This window comes from Amphiura filiformis, unplaced genomic scaffold (genome assembly GCF_039555335.1).
Source record: "Amphiura filiformis unplaced genomic scaffold, Afil_fr2py scaffold_274, whole genome shotgun sequence".
NCBI lineage: Eukaryota > Metazoa > Echinodermata > Ophiuroidea > Amphilepidida > Amphiuridae > Amphiura > Amphiura filiformis.
The window spans coordinates 37,692-55,215 of NW_027305738.1; the positions used below are offsets into that span (position 1 = coordinate 37,692).

The following is a 17,524-nucleotide window of genomic DNA, read 5'->3' on the forward strand; positions in this document are numbered from 1 at the left end:
TGGTGATAGGATATAGTGGCCTGATGTGCTGCTTTGTTTTGTGTCATGTTATTTGCATATTTCTGAATATTAATGAGCTTATTTGCATATTGCATATTATTTGTATTTACAAACCTTTGTTATTTACCCACCTTTCTGTGGGCCACCTCAATTATGGACCGCATGATTCTAGCTTATTATAAAGAGAGGGGCGACATATCTGCTGTGTCCTAGCAGGACATCGGTCAATGTGAAACATAAATATTAAGTGGGAGGATCCTCTGTGATCCTCGCATTTAATATTTAATGTCTTACATTGACCGATGTCCTGCTAGGACACAGCAGATAGACCGCCCTCTCATTATAATTAATTGACTTGGCCGCAATTCATTTTGGGGCAGATCCGCATGAGCTGTTGTGGCGTGTGGTGGTGAACTCAATGTGTAATCGTGATAGTTCCACTAATGTAGCAAAAGAAAATCCCAAACCCATAGCACCCTGTACTATTTTGTTGGAGCTGATTATATAGTATATTGTGCTATCTACTGAAGATAGCAGACACATTGTTGATCATGCAGTGTAAAGTGCTACCAATTGAATCAAACTGTTCTGATATTTTCTCTCCTTTATTAGAGTGTCAATTTGTCTGAGCTTCACTTCTGTACAAACTTGATTTATCAAATAATATAAGAAATAAGTTGCTTAACAAGAATCTGGTTTTTGGTGTGAATTTATTTTGCCTCATACATGTAGATAAGGTGACAAAGAAAACCTTGTTATATGGGTGGACATACCTTTTAATGTTGGGCCTAAAAATCAACAAAATTTTTGCAATTTGGGGAAATACAAACAAACAATTTTTCCTGTTATATTCGGCATTCACTTGTACATGTACAGGAACAATATGTTTCCCAAATTTTGGAAAATCAGGGTCGGTCTGGCCGGTAGAACAGGGGTTTCTTTTTCCATCACCTAAGGGTATATGTGACACGATCTGGTCCATAGGGGCCAAACAATAAAATACATAGGAAAATACATATCATAAAACCTCAGAACTTGAGAACTAAGTATGCTAGTTAGACCTTTTCCTTTCTTCAGTATATGATAGCCTAATGTTTGTAGAAGGTAATAATTATAGTAACTCAATTTTCAAAAATGCCTCCTTTGGCCCCCATGGAGCAGATCGTGTCACATATATTAAGCACTGTTGCCCACCTTTTGCCAGCCATTACTAACAATGGCCAGAGAATTCTCGGTCTTCGATGTACAACAGATATTTAAAAAATTTCCCAAGCCTCTGGCATGTGACATAAATTTTGACATAAAAAGTGGAAATTTCTCATAGTATGTAATTTTGTGTGCTTTGCCAATTTTCAACTACTGGTTCTTTAAATTTGTGAGTATTCTCGCAGTCCTAAACATGAAAGAATATCATTCTCAATTGATCATTGTTTTGTGGTATCCGAGTTAAGCAGGAAAAGCATAATTATATTAATATTCTGTGAAAATATCCACTTTTACAGTATTCATGTGTCATGGGAGGGTAAAATTGAGCAATAATTAATTTCTGGCACACAAAAAATATATGGGAGGTTATATTACAGGCTGCATCAAAATGATTGATACACATTAGTTGTGACATTTGCCACATAGAATTCTCTTGAAATGTCAAAAATTATATATTAATCCACAAATTTAATATGTGATTTTGTGTTGCAGTCTTGTACATAATATTATATATTTGTACTGGAAACTGTTAGGTAACAATCATTTTGATACAGCCTATAAGGAAAACCACTAAATACAGCAAACAAAAGCAAGTTTCAAAACATAAGCAAATTTTTGGAGTCATTTCATTTATTGTATATACACAACATTTTGACTTTTGCATACACAATTGACATCTTCAAAATAATTTTAATATCCCAGGCTTGGACCTATAATCTACATGAAGGTTACTTTTACTAGTATTGGTTATGTGCCAACAAGATACACAATTATTCTAATTTCAGTGATCTTGGTGTTTGTTAAAAAATATAATTATATTACACTAGGGTGCTTAGTTCAGGCGGTATTATGTCAAATATCAAATATCTCATTGCATAGAGTTCAAATTTTCAAAATGCACCGATTCAATCTTGTTTGGTCTCAAATTACCCCTCTCTACAAACGAAATAGGAAAATAATTTGTTTGAGAAATATTTAATCTCGGAATCGGATGAATCATGGGTCAACGGTTATGCATGTACATATTTCTATATTGGACTTTGGCTACATTAACTCTCAAGGCCAAGGGGGACAGAAAAATACAAATTGCACCAAAATTGTGACTTAATTACATGTTTCACTTGAGATTTCTCCAGTTTCGATGAAATCGGACCGTTTTTAAAATTTGACCTCTGTGCCAGTCAGTGATGTCAAAAAATCCTGAAATGGCAAAAATATCCTGAAAATGTGCATTGCCTATACATTTGTACAGGATTATCCAAGTAAAATTTCCTGAAATCAGGAAATTTCCTGAAGACTAGCAACACTGAAAAGTTTGGACATTTGACTCCTGAACTAAGCACTGTAGAAAAATATGACAATAGAATTTTTTATTCCCTGTGGCGATAAGAGGAACAATTTGAGATACATTACAACATGATGGGACTGTTTTTCAGTTTTGGCCCCACTGTGACCTTCAACCCCTCATGGGTACCACAGGGGAGGGGGCATAGAAAAAAATGGAACCAATCAACTGATGATAGCAGACAAATACACCACTAATCATGCAGTGTAAAGTACTATCTATTGAAGCTAATACTCAAATACTGTACTGATTATGCAGTGCATAGTGCTATCAACTGAAGATAACAGATCCACTTATTACAGTGTATAGAGCTATCTGCTCTCATCTTCTCTTATTGATTACAGTGTATAGAGCTATCTACAGAAGATAACAGATCCACTGATTACAGTATATAGTGCTATCTACTGAAGATAACAGATCAACTGATTACAGTGCATACATGTAGTGCCATCTACTGAAGATAATAAAATCATTACTGTAATCTCGCACCGCTGATCACGCAGTGCATAGTGCTATCTATGGTAGAAAACAGATCCACTGATTACAGTGCATACTATCTACTGAAGATAACAGATCCACTGATTACAGTGCATAGTGCTATCTACTGAAGATAAGAAGATGATATTTCAAAAAGATTTTAAACTTTCCGATGAAGGTGAGTTTATATCATGTAATATTTGATTTTGAAAAAAATGTTTTATGTATTGCTGATGAAGAATACTGGTTACTGTACATTCTAACATGCTACCAAAGTACTTCAACCCTAAAGGTATAAGCAACATCTATTTTTTGACCTTTGCCAGCCCTACTGAAAAATTACCTGAACTTGTAATTAAATCATAGGACTTTTTATTCCGGGCTTCCTGCTATAGGCCTATGTATAAAAGTGGAAAAATCCAAATAATTTGTATTTCATGTTGAAATGGCCTATTGTTTTCTGGAGGTCATAGGTTCATAACTATAGGGCACAGAAATATGTCACCATTAACTTTTTCCATTACAAATTTCCAGTTCAATACATTGATATACATTTCAAAAAAGCATTGCAAGTTTTAAGCTATAAATATTACCTCAATATGGTATGATGGACTATTTTTGTTCACAGATTTAAAATATTCATATGCCCTCCATTATTCAGAGCAAAAATTAAGATTGCAATCAGTTTTCTTTTGAAGTTACTAGTGCACCTGCGGCTATGAGAGCCCAGATGCTGTGAGAGCACTGGCATGATAGCGATACTGTTTGACCCCAGATGACCTTTGAACTTGGATGACCTCGGTGCAATTTTTTTTCATGCTCCCTCAGTCATAATGAAGGATTCCACCTATCAAGTTTAAGCCCAATAGAGCAAAGTTGAAATTTAGCCCCTACATGACCTTTGACCTCGGTTGACCTCAATTTTGTTTTATGCATATATTCCCTCAGTATCAAGGATTGCACCCACCAAGTTTGAACCCGATAGGACAAAGTTTGAAATCCATGACCTTTGACCTTTGACCTCGGATGACCTCCATATGTTTTTCATGCTCCCCTCATACGAAGGTTTCGACCCACCAAGTTTGAGCTTGATCGGACAAAGTTTGAAATTTGACCCCTCCGTAATGACCTTTGACCTCGGTTGACCTCGATTTTATTTCGGTCATATATTCCCCTCGTATCAAGGATCCCACCCACCAAGTTTGAGCCTGATCGGACAAAGTCTGAAATTTGACCCCTCCGTAATGACCTTTGACCTCCGTTGACCTCGATTTCATTTCGGGCATATATTCCCCTCGTATCAAGGATCCCACCCACCAAGTTTGAGCCCCATCGGACAAAGTTTGCAATTTGACCCCTCCATAATGACCTTTGACCTCGGGTGACCTCGCTTTTATTTTGGACATATATTTCCCTCCTATCAAGGATCCCACCCACCAAGTTTGGGCCCGATCGGACAAAGTTTGAAATCTGTGACCTTTGACCTTGACCTCAGATGACCTTCAAAACTACCCGGTAAACAGCGCACGCCCGGTACCCATCTATGTCCGAAATATCGAATGATGCATCGAAGCGCCGAGAAACGCATTGCCATCGAACACACAGAGCTCATTATTTTCTTAATGCTAGTGCACCTGTAGCTTTGCAGCAATGCATTCTGGGTAGACATTACAGTGCATTTCAAATTGGGCAAACAGCCAAAAGCTGAATGAAACTTGTCCAGAGTTGCCCATTACACATCTTTGTATCCACTTGCTGCTGCTTTTGCTATCCAGTTGGGGTATTTTCCCCCCTAGATGACCTTTGACCTCGAGGGGGCCCTTTGAAAAATACCCAGTTAACTTGCTTTTCCCGTCACCTATCCATATCCGAAATTTTGGCTTGATGCGTCGAAGCGCGGCGGAACGCATAGCCGGACAGACAGACAGATACACAGATAGAGACCGCTTATTATTTTATTAGTATAGATGGCTACTTAATATTTGATATTTTTGGGTGCAAATTTGAAAAAAAATTCAACCAAAATATCCCAGTCCACGTCACTTTTCAGAATTGCCAGCCGGGTCAGCTGTCAAGTTAGATCAATCGTTAAGGCGTTTGACTATGGTGTGAGAGGTTGCGGGTTCGAACCCTGTCGGTGCCTAGTATTAAAATTGAGTTAACTTGAATTTCCCCTGGACAAGGAACTTACTGCTAATTTGTCTCGTTGTAACCCGTAAGAAACTCGGGGAGCTGATCCTGGTTGCGATGGTTTATTTGTGGAATGTCTAGGGTGTGCGCTCTTGAAGCAGCAAAGTCCCTGATTTGTTGTTTAATGGTTTATGGAATGATGTGGGGCCGTAGTGGTCAGGGACAACCTGTAAAGTGTGCTGAGGCTTGTGGATTAACATCTAGGCATTGTTTTTTGGGGTTTTTTAACAGATAGAGGAGACTCTAATGATAAATTCCTGGCTGATGGCACCTTTGTCAAAAATTTAAGTTCTTAGACATTCTAATTGTTGCAAACAAGGAAAAACATGACAAAATATGGATGGCCCATGGCCTTTCCCCCTCCCACAGCGAGATAACCCATTAATGGATGGTTCCATTTTAATTCACTTATTTATATATGGGCATAATACTTTCAGATATAATAATTCAGTTTTTAAATAAATTAGGCATTAAAACCATATAGCCTATAGCTTATAAAAATTTAAATGTAAAAATAAAAACCTGTTACAACTTCGATCTTGCACTTGGACCTATATTACTTCAAATCATTAATTCATTCCAGGTCTATTGCAAGATATGCCTCCCAACAATGTTTCATCTATTATATCCTTCATTAATATATTCTTGTCCATTAATTGGTTAAAAGTGCATCACATAATCAAAAATTAAAGGAGTCAAAAAGCTTATTGGAATACTATTACCCACTGATGTGCTGCATCGGTGAAACTCATATGCGCCATGTACACTGCATGGAATTCAGTACTGGCCCAGGGTATTAATGTGTCATGAGTCATGTCATGTTTTAACCAAGCAATGAACAAGGAGTACATTAAGTATAAAACAAATATTGACTGCTCGGTGAAATAGTAGGGCCATGGGTCTCTAGTTCACCTCAGGGACCAAATTAGATTCCACCAGATCCCGAATATACATCCTGACTACTATAACAGTAGAGCAGGTGTGTAATACAAAACAATCTAAAGAGCTACATTCAGTAGATATCATATAAATTCAACTTATTGAACACATCATGCCAATATCTCCCACCTGCTGTGTCACATAATCCTCTCTCTGGACACTTTGTTATGATTGATGAAAATGTGGGAACAGGTCACTTGCCATGTTGTATTTATTCAACTGAATTTACAAGTTGTAGTATATATTTGTTTTTTTATCTTACATTGAGGCCTTCTATTAAAAACAATGTTTTTAAATTTTGAGTTGTATTGCTCAAGCGGTTTTGATATGAGAAGCAAAAACATGTATAACAATGCCCCTGTACAGAGGAGAAATAGGGCAAACTATGTTTTCCTGAGGTACTGGCTATAGGCTTATCACCTACGGGCCTATTACATGTACAGAGGGGAAAATAGTTGCCCTATTTTCCCAATATAAACCATGCAGACAAAAAAGTAAATGTACGTGTTTAACCATCAGAAGAAGCTAAAATACCTTGGCTATATTGTCAGGAAGCAAATTTTGCAAGGAACTATTGAAAGGCTAGCATTGAAGGGGATGTCTGTCAACATCTTGGATTAATAAAAAAAAAGCTAGTTTCTAACCAAGGAATATATCATGCAACACATTTGGCATCAGATGCAGCCAGGTGGCATTTCTCATGACACAGAGAAAGGGAATATAAAACATTTCATTCCAAGGGCTATCTTCAGTAGAAAGCACATGTTTAATACAAAACAATCAAAGTACTATCTTTTAAAGAAAACATGTGTGTAATACAAATTCATAACCTCATGAATATATGCGATGTGCTTAATCTAACCACTCCTGATATTACAACAACAACAAAACTGCATTTATATAGCGCCTTACGAAACACCTCAAGGCGCTTTACAGATAATAAGACTAAAATACTTAACTTACAACTTAATACAACTTAAATTATACAACTATATTACAAGATGTGATTAAAATACTAGTTAAAAGACCAAATGTATGTACAAAAATTAGTTTACTCTTAAAAAGGATCCCTTGGTTGCGAAGCACAATGTTTCTATATTTTACAATACCTGCAAGACAAATGATGCGCAGTCATAAATCTCAATACAATATGTGCTATCTTCAGTAGATAGCATCTGTGTAATACAAAACAATCAAGTAGATAGAATGTGTTAAAATAATAACAATATATTGCTGTAATTTTCAGTTGATAGCATGTGTGTAATAAAAGATACTTAGCATTAGCTTCAGTACCCGGTACATGTAGTTAACATGCAGACTATCAAACTGCTACTTTCAGTAGGATAAAGGTTGAGATGAGCTTACATGCAATGGCGTAGTGTCATAGAGGCACGGTGCCCCTGGCCCAATCATGGTCGGTACCCCCAATATGATGACCCACGCTACGCCACTGCTTATAATGAGATCACAGTTATTATAGTTCTCTTCTCTATAGACAATCTTAGACTCAATTCCTTGCAGTAGGGAGGCCAGTCTATTGAAAATTTTGGCCTGTGGTAAAGATTATTCACAAAGCTGAATATCATCTATATTATTCCTTAGAGTCTGAATTTTAATACCTGCTATGTTATCAAGTCTGTATCCCTTGCTTTCTATTCAAACATTTGTAATGCAAGAAATTGCTAAAATTGGTGAAAAGAGGTCAATATTTGGCCAAAATGACCAAAATCACCAAAAACATGCATTTTAGGCCTACTTATGCATTCCAAAAGGTCATAGGTCAAAAACCATAGGTCACAGAAAAATGTTGTGGTTGATTTTTTTGATCCAAATATCCATTTTAGTAAATTGATACAATTTCCATGATGCACAAGTCATTTTGCAAAAAAATTCCCATGTCAAAACTGAACAAAAATCATCAAAAAATGGCATTTTTACATATAAATGTAAGCGATCATTTTGTTCATATATTTTAAATATCCCTGTATTCATTATATGTTCTGCACACCAAATATGAAGTTTCTACTCCATTTAGTTGTCAAGAAATAGCTAGTTAGAGTGTGCCATTTTTAGGTAAAAGATAACAAAAACCCTTAAATAGCGTGATTGTTGCCATGGAAATGGAATAGAACGTGCGGGTTACAGATTTGACAACATAGTAGAAAAGATTCCCAGGACTCTTCCGAACATTTTATGTATAATTCAGCTTTGTGAGTCATCTTTACCTCGAAATTGTTAATTTAGGCATTTTGGCATCTCTACTGTTGAGACTAAACCCAAGCTGCTGTGCAGTCCTCTTACGAACATCCTCAAGGACATCTTCCTTTCTTCCGGTGTAAAGTAGGATATAGCAAGTGGATGTTGTCAAGCATGTCATCACATCAATGAAATTCTACTCTTTTGAGACAAACAGCTGCACCTCTTGTTTCCGACGCATTATGATTTTTGTATGGCAAAAATAATCACCTGTAATGAAATGAAGATTTATGGAAATAAGAATGAAAAGAACAGCTCAGTGAGGTTAGCCCACCTTTCTTGCAAACAGGTCTTCTGTTCAAGTTTAACACAATACACAACACAGGATTTTTACTCTTGATACTCTCATCAAGAGTTTAAGTAAAGTTGTTTTTTTAAACTTGCATTTAATTAACAAATGTAAGCTCTTGATCATCTTTAACATCTGTTAATAGCTAGCTAGCTAGATAGATATGAATAGAATAGCTAGATGTGATTTTGTTGTAAACTCAACCAATAAAGTATCGAAACGATTACAGATGGTCAGATATATCGGGAAATGAAATATATAGCAAAAACTTATTTAATGTATATCAAGCGCAGCTTTCTCCTGCGCATTTTGATACCTCTTTTGTTGCTCTACGATATCATTTGGTCGAGTTATGGGCGCTTGAGAGGCTTCAAGTCGGATTTTGAAAGTTGCACTTAGCTCCTATTCAAGCCAAATGCGTTCGTCGTGTACACACACACACACCCCCACCCACACACACAAATTCAAGACAAAGATGTGCTCTGTTTACTTAACCATGAACTTTACTTTATTTTACTCTTTCGACTTCCAACTTCAATACTTGCTACCCTTTACTTATCTCTGACTTATCTCATGAACTCTTTCTGCTGACATTTCAATACTCATTTGAATTTGGCGGACAAAAGCTATGGTCATTTATTGGTTAGAGTACAACGCATTTGGCTTGAATAGGAGCTAAGTGCAACTTTTAAAATCTGACTTGAAGCCACTCAGGCGCCCATAACTCGACTAAATGATATCGTAGAGCAACAAAAGAGGTATCAAAATGCGCAGGAGAAAGTTGCGCTTTATATACATTAAATAAGTTTTTGCTATATATTTCAGTTCCCGATATATCTAACCATCTATAATCGTTTCGATACTTTATTGGTTGAGTTTAGTTCAAATGACAATGCACATGCTGTTTAAATTTTTCGAAGGTGGAGTGCATTATGATAGAAAAAATACAATGTGCAAGGGCATTGGTAAATTTGTCATTTGAACATCAACAAACTTGTTTCAAACAAGCCCCACCCTATAGAGTTGGGTACATTTAGCAATCAACGACTATTGATTGTGACGGATCACATATTCTTTCAATTCTGTTTGATTTCTCTCCGAACAGAAAGATTAAACTGCATGAAAAAGCAAAATAAGCTGAGTGGTTTGCCCTTCGCTTTTCACCTCCCTTGTCTGGTTCTCTCTTAATATACCTATTTCTACCCATAAATCTGTTCTGCACAATCATGTAATTTTACTAAAATTCCAGTCCATACCCGCTGTCGCAGGTTTTCTCCGGTTTTCTTCTGCTTCTAAAACTGGACTTTCTTCCATGATTGTTAAGTTTTGGACCAATTGCAGGTACAATGTGATGCCTACTGGTATATATATATATATATATATATAATGGGCAAATAAACTAAGTAGCAGAAAGCGTCAACAAAAACAAACAATGGTTCTTGTTGGCCATTTCAAAATGGTTCCTTGTACAACTCTTTTAAGGTTCTAATACAGGACAGCTTAAGATACTTGCCAGGTTATATTTTGAACCTTTTTTCTAAGAGTGTAATCTTAAACATGGCCTTACCCCATTCCTAAATATAACCCTGACTCTTAATCCCAACTCTGACCCTAACACTAATGCTTACCCTAACACTAACCTTAACCCTAACCATAATCCTAACTTAAAATGCCCTAAACCAACTTTAACCCTTTTCGGACCAATGACCCTTTGGACAAACTGGCTGTTCATTCATGTCACACATTCAAGACCTCAAAACATATGAGTTATGAACTCATGTAGACGAGAACTCAATGTCGCACTCAGACATTGATGGTGTCCAAGAATGGTGGGAGAACGAGGGGACACATGAATCAAAGTTTTAAAGTTTTAAAAAATCAAATACGAAAAAAAAAAATGGCTAGTCACAAAACACCCTGCACAGAAGCCAGGATGTCTTCAAATTAATTACCTTGTGAAAGAGTTTCCAAATCCACATCTTTTTTTTGCACACTAACTGGCAGTAATGTAGAGAGCTTCCCTACTTCCGATAAAGGTTGTGTTAATTGTCTGGATAGGTGATCTAATAGTCTTGTTCAATCTATCAAATGACAAACATAATAACAATACAATTAAACATTAATCAAACAAATATATATTCATCACATAAGTTGTAATCTTTTATATTAGAGAACAGCCTGAACATAGGCTGGCATGTGTACATGTATACTACTTGTCACTACAAGTGAGTGTCATCCATGTCTAAAATCAAAATTGATTTTCTTGGGGAAACCCCTTATATATAACCAGAACAGAAACATGTTTGGTGCTGTATAGAATAAGGAAACTGTCAATATCAGCCACATTACAGTGTTTTCTATGGTCAGTACAAATGGCAAGCCAATGGGGCCATAATGCATTGCTGCAACACAATACCTTGTTGTATAAAGAAAATCAGACCACTGTATTGCTTCAAAGTGTTGCAGAAATTAAGTTCACAGTGCGTTGGGGGCTTGCTGATGGCACAACGTATTGCATATGATCCAAATTTTGGCACCAATCACTCACTGTACAGCTTGGAAATAAATCTTGTAAAGCAATTGAACTACGTTTTAGATTTTTCCAAAGAAATTAGAACTTTAGAATGCTTTAGGATACTCTATACAGATAAATTACTTCATAGAGAAACAAGGATCAATTTTTGTGGTTCTCTAGGGGGTTAGCTCATAGAATCTCACATTTGAAAAAAAAGAAAAAGAAAAAAGGACCCCCTCCTTTCCTTGAGCACTGTTTGAAATGACCAAAAAAAACCCTCCTTTCCTCATCAATTTATAAAAATACTTTCATGCAGTGTTCGAAATAAGCACTTATCCTCTTGTCCTGTTGTCCAAAAATAAATGGGAAAACCATATTGAGCTATGTACTTATCCACTGGACAACCACTATATTTGCACTAAAAAATATGACACATTTTGGAGACAACCAAAATGTTTTGAGGACAAGCAGAATTTATGCTTTAGTTATCCTCGGGACAACCTCTATATTTTCCTTGTTTCGGACACTGCTTTCATGTATTTTAATCAAGTACACTGTAAAATGAAAAAACATCATGTTATTATACAAAATTTATCTTTTTCTCTTGAAGACAGTCAAAAAGGGAAAGGGTGTTTGATTAGCCTGCAGAATAAAACAAAACAAAACATACATGTAGAAAGTATCTACACTTATATACAGCATTTGAATCATTATTATGTAGCAGTGAACTAGCAACCAAAGGCCTTGATAAGTATCACCATGATTGGTTATTTTGGTCACATTTTTGGGGTATTGCAACGCATAATGTGAATCGGCAATGCGATGCATTGTGGAAGTTCATAAGGAGTAACCTCAAAACCTTTGTCAACGTGCTATAAGATCATACCTCATGGTCAAAAATGCAATTTCTATTGGTTGTTAGCTCAATCTGTTGTGGAAATTACACAATGCATTATGACAATCCCACAGCACGTTGAACTAACATATGTTATGGCCCCAACTGCTTGCCATAAGTGCAGATTATTACTGATTGATGAGACATAGTAAGTTAAATGAACAAAATAAATTACTCACGGTACATCACAATACCATTGATTGCTGTCAGTGCAACTTTTAAATTCTGTTTTTGCTTTAAATAATATTGAACAAAATTCAGCAAATACGGTATCAATATGTGCGGTATCAAAAAAATGTATGGAATAAAAAAAAACATCTTTGTTTTTTTATTATGAATACTATCAATAGTTTTGAAGCTATGAACATATTTGTATTTTTGTGAAGTATTTATATTACACTGCATGAAAAGTGATAGAAATGTAATACCAAAACTAGAACCATAAAACATTAATTAATGAGATAATAGTAATTTTGAAAAAGTAATACCTGACAGTATACAGCTTAGCAACTCCAGCAACAGCGACTAATTGTAGCGTCCCGCTTACTTTATTCTGATGAATTATTGTGATCATCCCATGTTTCTGTAAATCAAGAGGAATCAGACACAAATATTATAAAGTAAATTTGCAGCATTTAAATTAGTCATTTTCAAACACAAAGTAAACAGCTATTTCAAATACTCTAACTGCAACAAACAAACTTTCATCAGCTGCTGATCCTTGATCTTGATCTTCACAAATGTCAGATGGACACAGCATCTCACCTACTTTCAAGATTACCTTGGGTACAAGTTTTGAGCAAAAGAGCACATTGTCCTTTATACAATCCCCGACAGGGGTAGCGCTAGAACTAAACACTCCAGTGTCCGCAGGGACCCCCGAACTTGCAGAAAATTAAAAAGTAGGGGGTCTGGAGTAGAGTTTGGTGAGTCCGAGTTGCACAAATGCAGCATAAATAGTATGTCTGCAATAGCGCTAGATTGAAAAACTGGGGGTCTGCAGGGACCCCTGAACTTGCAGAAAATTTAAAAACAAGGGGTCCGAACTCTATTTTGGTGGGTCCGGGACCCCAAAAAGCAACTTAGCGCTACCCCTGATCCCCGAGAACCTTACATCATTCCACACCACCAAATAGTATTTTTGCGCCCTTTAATTTCAAGTCTAGAAAAAAATATTTACACCTAAAGAATGCATTAAATTAAAATGAGCAACAATTTTGACAAAGGTGCAAATTAATAAACAAGCCCACCTTTAATGTTTGAGATCTACATTGTACCATAATGTAGCGTTTGTGGTCAAAAAATTTTTGGAATCCAATTGTTTTACTGAATACAGTCCATGTGTATTTTCAAGAAATGTGGCTCCTTTTACAGTGAACCAATGTATCTAAGAAAGTCTACATCTAAAATACATAAAAGTATACATATTCTGCAAGGTTACTGTATAAAAATTGTAAAAAAAACTGATATATTACATCAAACATACAGGGTGGTCTAATCAATATACAGGGTGAAACAAACAAAAAATTTGATTTAGATTCATTTATTTTTGGTTCCATCTCAAACATACAAATTCACAAATATACATAATAATAATTTAATGATGAAAAACTATACACTATGGTTTACATTCAGTACACATCAAGCAATTATGTGATACATGAATGTGTTCATGTTGTAGTTTAGACCCCTATTGCCAAACAATCCACACACATACTTACCCATTTCATACTAAATATACATACATGTACAGGGTGGCTCAAACTTTGGTGATGTTGCAATGAATTAGATTTTATTCTGTATAAGGTTTTAAGTTCAAATGGTTTCATCGCCACCAGAAAATATGCTTCTTGACCACCCAGCACCCTGTACATGTATGTATATATATTTGGAATTTTATTTATAAATTTACTTTTTTCAATGCCTACATATCTTCGGCTAAATACATAGATACTAGACAGGTGGAGTATAAAATATAACCTCTTTCATGATGTTTCATTTCCACCCTGTAACTTTTGCCACCCTGTATAAATACCATTTTAACGTCACCAATCAATCAATATTCAGGTCCATACGCAAATACTGCGCTGACGCTCGCGATCAACTTTGCGCGATGCTAGGCGTCCTGCGCGAGATTGCCAGCTTGCAGTACGCGTTTTATTCGTGACGGTTGTAAAAAGTAAACAAAATTTTGAAACAAAACAAAGATTAATTTTCAAATAGCATGGCGGTTTTTCCGTATCTTTTGTTTTTTGTGGTACCGTATCAAAACAATCTGAAACAAATCTGAAAGCACCCAAACGCAAATACTGCGCCGACGTGTGCGATCAACTTTGAGCGATGCTAGGCGCCCTGCGCGAGATTGCCAGCTCGCAGTACGCGTTTTATTCGTCACGGTGTAAAAAGTAAACAAAATTTTGAAACAAAACAAAGATTAATTTTCAAATAGCATGGCGGTTTTTCCGTATCTTTTGTTTTTTGTGGTACCGTATCAAAACAATCTGAAACAAATCTGAAAGCACCCAAACGGAAATACTGCGCCGGCGTGCGCGATCAACTTTGCGCGACGCTAGGCATCCTGCGCGAGATTGCCAGCTCGCAGTGCACGTTTTATTCGTCACGGTGTAAAAAGTAAACAAAATTGTGAAACAAAACAAAGATTAATTTTCAAATAGCATGGCGGTTTTCCGTATCTTTTGTATTTTGTCATCTGAAACATCTGAAACAAAGGTAACCAGTACCTATATACATATAGTTCCCTTAAAAATTATTTTATGGAAGCTAATGTAAAAGATGACAAAACAGAGTAGAAAATACGCAGTATTTGGTGTTTTCACATTGTGGGCATGTGGGAAACGCACGTGTTGTTTGTTTACATCTGAGACCCCAATATCGATTATACTAAAATGCAGTAAACCTTTGACGAGCGCGTATTGTAAGGATACATCGCGTATTTACTGCGTTGCACACACTTGTCTCTGATTGGCTGCTAAGGCGATATGTTGTTGCTGAGTGGAAATTTAATGAATGAACTGTGCGCTGTACGCGTTGTTAGCGCCGAATTTGCAACATCACGGAAGTCGCTCTCGTCAAAGGTTTGCTGCATTTGAGTATAGGTGATGTTATCAGAAAAAGGTATATTTACGCAAAGCGCGGATGATGTATGTGATGTTCGCGCACGTCTGACTCCAAACCCGGCGGACTGAGCAAGTTAATTTTATCTTATTGTGTGCATCACTGACGCTTTGCGTAAATAGTGCAAGCACTTGCTGCATACATCGTTAATATATCCGACTCGCGAGCGTCCATGCCATGGCATGAGTTCTAGTTCAGCTTGTTTACTACCTAATATCTTTTAACAAGGGTCTCTTCTAAAGCGTATAACCATATCGCATATAATGTGCATGACGCGCTGGATTAATATGTAAATTGTAAATGGAACTTTGCAAAACATGCTGTTGATACCATATACCGGTATATGTATGAACTACATTTATTTGCAGAACTGTGAACTGTATCAATTACAGCTTCTTGAACTGACTTGTTACTTTAAGCTTACTTTGTTACAATCGGCGGCCAATACTGTGTACACAGTGGTGAACATTAAGAAGTTGTACAGGCCGCACAACAGAGGAAGCTTCATGATTTCAAGCAATTTGGTAAGCTTACAAATTTTACATTCATGAACCACACGTCCCTCCAGTCATGTCAGTGAAGCGTACTTGATATTTAGTTCCAGTAACTGTAACTCGTCGTACCTAGAGTTACAGGGCACTCTATTCTTATCTTTTGCACAAATAAGAAACATCACAATATGTGGGCTCCTTTTGGGCTCTCAGGATGTAGCTGAGGAACTCTCTCAAGGACAGTTTGAGCATGCACTGATGATTATAATCCCATTGTACCAGGGTTTGGGCGTGCCTGGATGATTTTAATCCAACTGTACTAGTCTATACTCACAAAGTTGAGGTGATTGATCTACATTGATCTCATCTTTTGGGTGAATTCAAGGTTGGCAAAACCTGCAATCTTCATGGGAGTAATTTACTTAGTGCAAAAGTGGTCAAAATATTGCTCTGAAAAATGTCTTGATTTTCATGATTTGGATTTATCATATTGAGCAGCATTCTACTTGTGATCTTTCTACACTGTGTAGAGAGGGTCTACAGCATCTCTGAGGTAAAACTGACAAATACAAGGAATATTTCTTGATGCTTGAAGTTTGCATTTCTTAAACGTACAGTGCATCCCTATGTACCGCTGCAAGACTTCAGGTCCGTATATGTCATTATGTTTATGATAAAGACTGAAGTCTTGCTGGCAGGACTAACTTGATATTAACATCCCCCAACATCCATACAAATACAACTTGGCTAGTCACGTTTTAAAAGGAACTTACCTCATATTTACTCCTGAAATTGCCTGAATTTTCTCTTCCTGAATGTCTAAAACATGCATGAAGCATCAAACGTAGACTAAAATTGTGCTTGGAACGTCGCTACATGTACATCGTTGACTGTACAATATTTACATCCGTCGCCGAAATATTTTAATTGGAAGAGGTCGTAAATCATACTAAATGAACTTTGACCGTACTAAAATGCATTAGCAAAGATCTTCTTCTTTCAATACTCGCTAATTTTTACGAGGCCGTCAATGCAATGTCATGAAATGTCGAGTCACGAAATGCCGTTTCGCTCGCCCGCGTCATGAAATGTCAAATGGCGTCATGAAATGTCAAAAATAGGCTCGCTAAGCGTCAGAAAATGTTGAATCGCGATCGCTCTCTCTCTCTCTCTCTCTCTCTCTCTCTCTCTCTCTCTCTCTCTCTCTCTCTCTCTCTCTCTCTCTTCCTCTTGAACTTTCTTCTAACTTAAATATTTATTTCCTGTTTCCTTACAGAGTGCAAGCACCTCCATCAAGAATCACCAAAAGTACTCTGCCACTTCAACCCTTCAGATGCAGATACTGTCTACGATGGTGGTCAAATTTTGGGAGGTATAGGAGGCATATAACTAGAAGTCATCACAAACGGAGAAGTAGGATCTCCAAGGTGAGGAGGGTGTCAGACTGTACCAAAGTCAAAACACAAAGCAAGTAACCCACATACTAGGACTCCCTGTTATTCCAGGAAATGGAATTAAACAAACAAAAAAAGAATATGGGTGTGCCAAATGCAAGAAACGTTTTTTAAAACGTTTAGCATTTGAACTTCACAAATGCATCTCAGACACTCAAAGTGGCTCATCTCATCAAAAGACTCATATCCAGCCAAAATGCAATAATGATACAACATCAGATGTCATCAGACTCAAGAAGAGGCAACATTCTTTCCACAGATGGATGTGCTGTAAATGTACATTGGGTTTTGCCACACATGACATCCTGAAAGCACATGAAATAATTGTGCAT

At 36.7% G+C, this 17,524-nt stretch overlaps 1 long non-coding RNA gene across 1 annotated transcript in view; it reads left to right on the forward strand.

The window, feature by feature from the left end:
• The window catches only part of LOC140145443 (uncharacterized), a 54,830-nt gene extending 37,661 nt beyond the window's left edge, over nucleotides 1–17,169 (forward strand). Inside the window, exon 3 of the long non-coding RNA XR_011858060.1 lies at nucleotides 17,015–17,169. This is a non-coding gene — a long non-coding RNA (uncharacterized lncRNA). The remainder of the gene's footprint in view (nucleotides 1–17,014) is intronic.
• The last annotated feature ends 355 nt before the right edge of the window (nucleotides 17,170–17,524 follow it).